At 35.5% G+C, this 6,997-nt stretch overlaps 1 long non-coding RNA gene across 2 annotated transcripts; it reads right to left on the reverse strand.

Annotated features, from left to right (window-relative positions):
- Positions 1–1,005: 1,005 nt before the first annotated feature.
- On the reverse strand, positions 1,006–1,907 carry LOC120739411. 2 transcript variants are annotated; one of them, XR_005697205.1, is made up of 3 exons: positions 1,504–1,802; positions 1,207–1,314; positions 1,006–1,088 (listed from the first exon to the last, which is right to left on the reverse strand). It is a non-coding gene; the product is annotated as an uncharacterized LOC120739411 (long non-coding RNA). The 2 variants fall into 2 exon arrangements; XR_005697204.1 differs by adding an exon at positions 1,847–1,907 and having other exon boundaries at positions 1,016–1,314; positions 1,504–1,680.
- Positions 1,908–6,997: the final 5,090 nt, after the last annotated feature.

Genomic DNA, 6,997 nt, shown 5'->3' on the forward strand with positions numbered 1-6,997 from the left:
TAGATTTAGATTTCTTCATACATTCTTGTATAGTTCTATATTGTGTATTGTGTATTTTGTTGTACAGTTATTTTATTTTCAACTTTAATTTATATATTTATCTTATTCTTCCCAGTTAAATTTACCCTTCATTCTAATTTGTGTTGTACAGTTATTTCATTTTTAACCTTAATTTATATTTTATTCCTTCCTAGTTAAATTTACCCTTTTTAATTTTTCATATTTATTTCCTATCTTATTCATAGCCTTTTCCTTTTTGTTTTCTTTAGGTCACGAGCAGTTGTCCAAGCATTTCACTACATATCGTACTGTGTATGACTGTGTACGTGACAAATAAAAAAAATTGAATTTGAATTTGAAATTTGAATTTGAATTTGAATTTGATGGTCATCCAAGCCCTTTCGATATGCTGTGTATGACTGCCAGATTGAGGATCTACAAACCACCTGCTGTGATTTACAGTGTAATGTCTGTACCCTATGTTTGTCAAAACATTCTTGTAGGCTCTCCACTCATCACTGATAATGGCACTACCCAACTTAACATGCTGTCTGATCAGAGGAACAAGGTGGCGCCTTGATCGTTTTTCAACAAGTTTTAACACGAGCCTTCGCCTTTTGTCTTTAATTCCCATCATTCCAAATACCCATTTCTTCCTTTTCCATGCATTTCCAAAGCGTCCACGTGCATACTGAAAACAAAAAGAATAAAATTAAACAGAATTAAAATTAAAAAGAATAAAATTAAATATCTACAAAGAAACATTCAAAAAGATGGTTGCTTCTACTAATTTTGTTTACTTATGGTAAAGGTTTCCATGTTTAGAGGACACATTCAGATCTGCATTGATTCTAACAAACCTGTCTGAGAGTTTACCAACCTTTTGCTGATGACGGAGACAGCTTTCATCTATAACCACAAATTCTCTGTCACCACCAAGACGGTGTCCATTGTTTATTCTGTGTCTTTTAATTGCACGTATACAAACATGTCGAATGTGTCTTACCATGCTACTTAGTGTTCTGGAGCTGCCAGCCACTTCATCATCGATCATATCTATTTGTCTGAGCCTGAGCCCTTGTGAAAATCTGTGATAGAAATTGAGGCAATTATTACTTACTGAGGCCCTAATTTTATTTCACAAGTCTCGTATTGGTGTTCAATTATGAAAGGTGCATTGCTATTAATGTCTACATCTACATATACCTGTAAATGAACTTCATCCAACTGAAAAGAGATGTTTTTGATTTCTCAAAGAGGGAGCCAGTTCTAATTGTTCTGGAAACTTTCCTATGACTTGCTCTTTTGCAGCACCTGAGAACATATCAATGAGTTAAGTAAAGAAATGGACCCTTAAACAAGAGCATTAATTGAAAAGATAATCACAAAATTAAGTATGAAGAAAATAATAATGAAAAGAGGTTAATGCTCCCTCTTGCATTGATAACCAAAATATTTTGTTATATTTACTACATGCACTACATTATCATGCATTATACATACCACATATATTGGTCTTTCTTCACCACGGAAATCATTTTCATCTTATGGTGACAAACAGGACATCTAAGCTTCTTTTTTAGCAGGTGTTTCTTCTGCAGCCATTTAATGAGCCTTAGTGCCTTATATTTAGTTTGTTTTCCTTCTATTCTGGTGCGCAATCTCATTCCCAAAGACATTCTGGTGGAAAAAAATGAGTAATTTATTTTATTATCACCTCGAAACACCGTAAAATACTCTATGGGAGTCTAGTGCAAATTGGTTCAGAGTTAAAGAACTTCACATGCTATATAAAACAAGCCCTATAATCAAAAATAGTCCCATGCAAAAAAGAGGATTGTCTCACCTGTTATAATGTATCTCCGACTTTGTTATGTAGATCTAACACGCTGGATTCATGCTAAAAAAAATGTTCTGCTGCCAAAGGGAGAGAAAACAAATTTAATTTAAACGCAGAGGAGCTTATACAACCATCCAATCACAGTTAACTTTATTAAGGAAAGCCCCTCCTCTCAGAGCGCGACAGGCAGTGGAAGGCTCTGGAAGGTCAAGCCAAAGGGGCACGAACAGACACACTGAAGGCGCTCGTTCAAGTTGCTGCGCCATGGATGGAGCAGAAGATAAAAATTTGTGTGTGTCTGCGACTTACACAGTTAGCACACGTTCGAAGAGATACAAAAAGCAGAGACTGGATGATCTAGATTGCACTAAGCCAACGACGTCAGCAGTTAGACATGAAGGTGAGTATAATGCTAGCTAGCTAGCTACCGAGCCATTTGGCTGCTAGCTACAGTGGCTAACTAACATCACATAACATGTGAATAGCTCTATTACTATTGGTTATTCCAAACGATTGATATCACTTAGTTGTATATTTTTAGTTTTGTTTATGTGCATCATTAAATTTATATTAAACACCCTGGTAAGGCAGTACACATAAGAATTATTTGCCTTGTTTTAGAAATGTCTGAACCACCACATGTGTATATAACATAATTTTTACAAAGTGGCTTTTTATAAATTCAAGTTGTAACCGTTTTTAATCAATATTTTATTTGAGTTTCCCAAGTTTAGATTATAAATTATTTTAGTATTGTAATTTAATAATTGTTTGTTCTTTAGATTCTTCTTCTAATCCTGCCCCTACTGCAACTGCCCTTCTTAACAAGGAGCGTGAGAAACTGACTTTTCTTAAGGAGAAACTGGAGCGCAACACCCTGATGGACCACTGGGACGCTTATTTAAGGACATACAAAAAATATTTCCAGTTTGAACCAGTCTGGCATGAACTTTTTTTGGAGTGGGTGACTGTTTGGTGTTTTAAAAAACACATTTAATGTTACATGTGTTACTCTTACAATACATTGCCATTTTTGACAGTAGTTAAATGTTATTTCAAGCACTGATTGTAATTTAGGTCTAAGTGTTATAAATGGTGACATTATACATTTAAGACTCACTTTTGGCAATTATAAATGTTTATTAGTGATTAATAAATGGTGTTATGCTTTACACTTTACAATAAGGCTCCCATTTGGCATTTATAAATGTTTATTAGTCCTTAATAAATGTTGACATGTTTTAAACTTTACGACAAAGCTATCTTTTGTCATTTATAAATGTTTATTAGTGATTAATAAATGGTGTTATGCTTTACACTTTACAATAAGGCTCCCATTTGGCATTTATAAATGTTTATTAGTCCTTAATAAATGTTGACATGTTTTAAACTTTACAACACAACTCTCTTTTGTCATTTATAATGTTTAGTAGTCATTAATAAATGGTGTTATGCTTTACACTTTACAATAAGGCGCCCATTTGGCATTTATAAATGTTTATTAGTCATAAATAAATGGTTTTATGCTTTACACTTTACAACAAAGCTCCGATTGATAGTTGTGGATATTTATAATGCATTTCTGAAGTACAGTTTTATATGATAAAAAATATGTTTACAAATGCTGATTGTGCTTACAGGATAGTAACTTAGTCTGAAATGTTTAATATAGCAACTCTAGATGAAATATATAGGTGAACACATTTGGCTCACTATTTGGCAAGAAACCGGTCAGTTTTTTTCCTCTTTCTCACCCTTAACTAATGCATAATAAACCATTATTAATGGTTTATAAAGCATTTACAGATTAATTAATAATATAGCTATAAACTATTTATTAGCATCTATAAGGGGAGCCTTATTGTAAAGTGGTACCCTTATTGTATATTTATTTTATTTTATTCTACTGTATATAGTATTTTATTTTATTCTGTACAGTTGTGTACTGTATTTATTCTTATTGTATTGTAAATAAAGAATAAATAAAGATTGTTATCCTAATTTTTGCTTCATAACTTTTGCACTGTCCACTTCCTGCTGTGACAAAACAAATTTCCCACGTGTGGGACTAATAAAGGTTATCTTATCTTATCTTATCTTAAATATGTGAGCGCCAAACAACAAGCAATGAGGCTAAAGAAGTAACTTTTTGATCATTTGAGGGGAATAAAGATGTGACAAGAAAAATAAACTTTCCTTCCTGTTTCTCCTAAGTGTGGTTCAGCATTGTTCTAATTGAACAGACTGTGGGTGGAGGATATTGAGGTTCACAGTGCTGTTATCATAGTCTTTTACCCGGAGGCAGACAGAGATGACACGTAGACAGCGGAGGCATTGTCCCAGCCGCTGCCCAGCTTTTGTTTTCTCCATCATAGGAAAATAGCCAGACAACCAGTTGAGACAGATCCACATGCATCTCCAGCTGCCTGTGCCTCTGCCATGCTGTGTCTTGCCAGGTTTTTCCTCTATTTTCCTTCTTCTTATGCCTGTTCTTACTTTTCAGTGTGGATTATTAATGCTGTTTCTATAGCATTTGCAAACTGGCTGCTATTCAGTTCTTGTCAGGAAGTGTCTTTCTGCACAGACAAACTGACAGATGATTATTCATCTTTGTGTTTGTTTTTCATTTTTCCTATTTGTTCAGTAGAATACTTTTGAATACTATCTCAGAAGCCATTTGTTTGAGTTTGTCTTTTTAAAGCTCTCCATTTTCAGACACTGGCTTATAAAGAAGGCACGTATGACATTTAACTGACCCAGGCTCATTATTTTTTATTTTTTTACTGAATAGATTCCATCTGTTTGCTTTTGTCTTTCTCTTATATTTTCTATTTACTTACCTTTTTCTCGTATTCTTAGATTTTTTTTTACCCATGAATAAGGGAAACTTTTCATACTCAGCCGACAAATTTAAGGAACTATGGGAATCTGGGTTCAGCAAAACGATTATCGTTTGACATTAAACATTCCTCAGGGTGAATAATGAATGAATGCTACATCATTTGCACCCTGTGATCACTTTTTGTCCTTTATCTAAATACTCCCTTTAAAAACAAAACAAAAATTAATCACAACTAAATTCACTTTGACATGGCGAAGCCTTGGAAGGTCCTCTGAGGCTGGACTTCCAAATCAGAAAGCTGGAGCAGCCACACAGACCCCAGCTTACAGTGATGGTTCAGTGTGGCAGCAGAGCTCTTGTTAATCATTGGTAGGACTATAAAACCTCTAGTCTTTACTGCTGCTGTTGTGTATTTGTGACTCACTAAATAAGCCATAAGCAGAGCACTGAGCAGAGTGTTTTAGCCACAAAAAACACTATTGTGCTGTAATGCTAGTGACACATGAATGGCTGTGCCTTAAAGAGCAAAACAAATTCTGCTTCCGGAGCTCAGACTTCTGATGCAAATGTAATGCAACAAAGGTCTGAGGTCAGACCTGACCAGTGAAACCCAACAACGGCCCCTGCTTATGTTATTAGCGTTGCACCAGCATCATTTCCATTTAGCCAGAAAGGTTTTACTAGGTAGAAATGGCTTTCTTAGCCAACTGTCAACACTTAAACTGTAAAGGAAACTCAGTCTGTTCTACACGTGTGGAAAAGGCTTCTTGTACAGCGGCTGTAAGAGTTCAAAAGCTCTACAACTTAAGGAAACACCAGAAAATAGAAACATGCATCAAAAGCACACAAAATACAACAGAAGTTGAGTAAAACACAACAGAAATAGGAAAAAGATGTAAAAGCTCACAAGCAAACAGTAAATGGCTAACAGCAAACATGTATCGACAGAGTTCAATCAGGTCAAATGCACAGTTGGTTGGATTATATCTGAAGATCGTATGCTATTCGTTCTAACTCTGCTAGACTCCAAATTTCTCATCCAATTAATGCGGGAGTATCTCAAAGTAAATGAAACATCTAAACTTAACACTTTTTCCCTAAGACTGACTGACATGGGAAACATTGAAGTTGAATTGGAATCAGCGAATCAGTCTGAAGGTAAGTGTTTTTTCACTTATTCGAGAGAAGTCAGAAATGTGTTCTCATTACTGTTTGGTTTGATTTTTCAGCTACCGTGCCAGGTTATTTTCCAATCAAATGCTAAGACAAAATGTCAATAGATGATAGAAACATGGATGCTTGCAACAGGTAAATGGGCGAACTAACAAGGTTACGCCCATTTACCATGCTTAAAGGTGGTAAATGGTCGGTGTTTTCAGGTGTACTTGTACTACCTGTACAGTGCGGGGTGCTGACTAAGTCAGGCTAAACTCATTCAAGCGTCGAGCTCAAATATTTTTTCATTTTTGTGGACTGCTCACTTGTCTTTACTGTGCTTTTTGTCGGCACACATTTTGTGTTCATTGAAGCCTTTTGTGAATCATTTTGATCATGTCAAAACTGGGAATTGGTCCCTATTGACAATACTCTTATTTTGTTTTGGGTTGTTTTTTTTGCATTGCATATGTCTTTTGGATAGGTAATTTGTCACTGAAGTTTTTGCAACTATGTTTCTTTGTAAATTTTGTGGCTTCCGTGCACGGAAATTTATATTGTTCAGTTTGCACGTTAAAAGCCACAAACATGTAGCTAACTATAGGTTTTCCTGTGGAACTGAGAACTGCCCTGCCACTTTCGGAACATTTCCTGCCTTTCGTTCACATATGCATAGGAATCACAGAATCAGAAGGGAGGCCACTGAGGAGGAGTCCTGTAAGTTCACTGGTGACCTCAGCTGTCAAGTTCCTGGATGTGGGTATGCTGCACAAAACTTCACAACTCTTTGTGCCCATCTCAGATTTCACATCAAAGATGGGAAAAAAGTATTATGTCCATTTGAAGGTTGCTCTAAATACTTCAGTGTCCGAACATCATTTTCCAGCCATATTTCTCGAAAACATAAGCAGACAGTTCAGCAGTCAAGGCAACAAGAAATTGGTGAAATTGCCATAATACAAGGACAGGACACAGTTAATCTATTAGAAGACAGGGATTCACAACACAATACTACTGATGAAGATTTATTTCTATATCGACCGGCTTTGTTTTATTTAAAAATGCAGGATAAAATGCTCTTGCCATCCAGCACTATACAGTGCATCATAGAGGGATTTCAGGATCTTCACAGCTGTGCAATGTACGATGTTCTTGCAAAA

Source organism: Simochromis diagramma, unplaced genomic scaffold (genome assembly GCF_900408965.1).
Source record: "Simochromis diagramma unplaced genomic scaffold, fSimDia1.1 OVJJ01000636.1, whole genome shotgun sequence".
NCBI lineage: Eukaryota > Metazoa > Chordata > Actinopteri > Cichliformes > Cichlidae > Simochromis > Simochromis diagramma.